Here is a 333-nt window from a genome sequence, read left to right as displayed (position 1 = left end):
AGCCAACGCCATGTTTTCTAACTTTGCAAGCACTTGGTTCACCCCATCCTAATCTGGCACATCAAGCTTTAAATCAAGCATTTTGAGAAGAAATTCATATGGGAAAGGATTCATTAAAATATTTTGAAGACTACTCAATATTCAGAAACAGTTCTTGAAAATCTAGATTCATTTCGAACGTTTACTGTTTCAGCCCGCTGTTAAGAATAGGTTGAGCTGACCTATGTTCTCTCTTGATAGTAATAGCAATAAATGCCTTCTATAAAAATAGTTGTTCCTTATGGAAACCTTACTGCAGTGTTTGGAAATCAAAAGATGCTCAGGGCTAGCACA

This window comes from Lacerta agilis, chromosome 4 (assembly GCF_009819535.1).
Source record: "Lacerta agilis isolate rLacAgi1 chromosome 4, rLacAgi1.pri, whole genome shotgun sequence".
In the NCBI taxonomy this organism is placed as follows: domain Eukaryota; kingdom Metazoa; phylum Chordata; class Lepidosauria; order Squamata; family Lacertidae; genus Lacerta; species Lacerta agilis.
The sequence above is the reverse complement of the archived record's forward strand: the minus strand, read 5'-3'. Positions refer to the sequence as shown.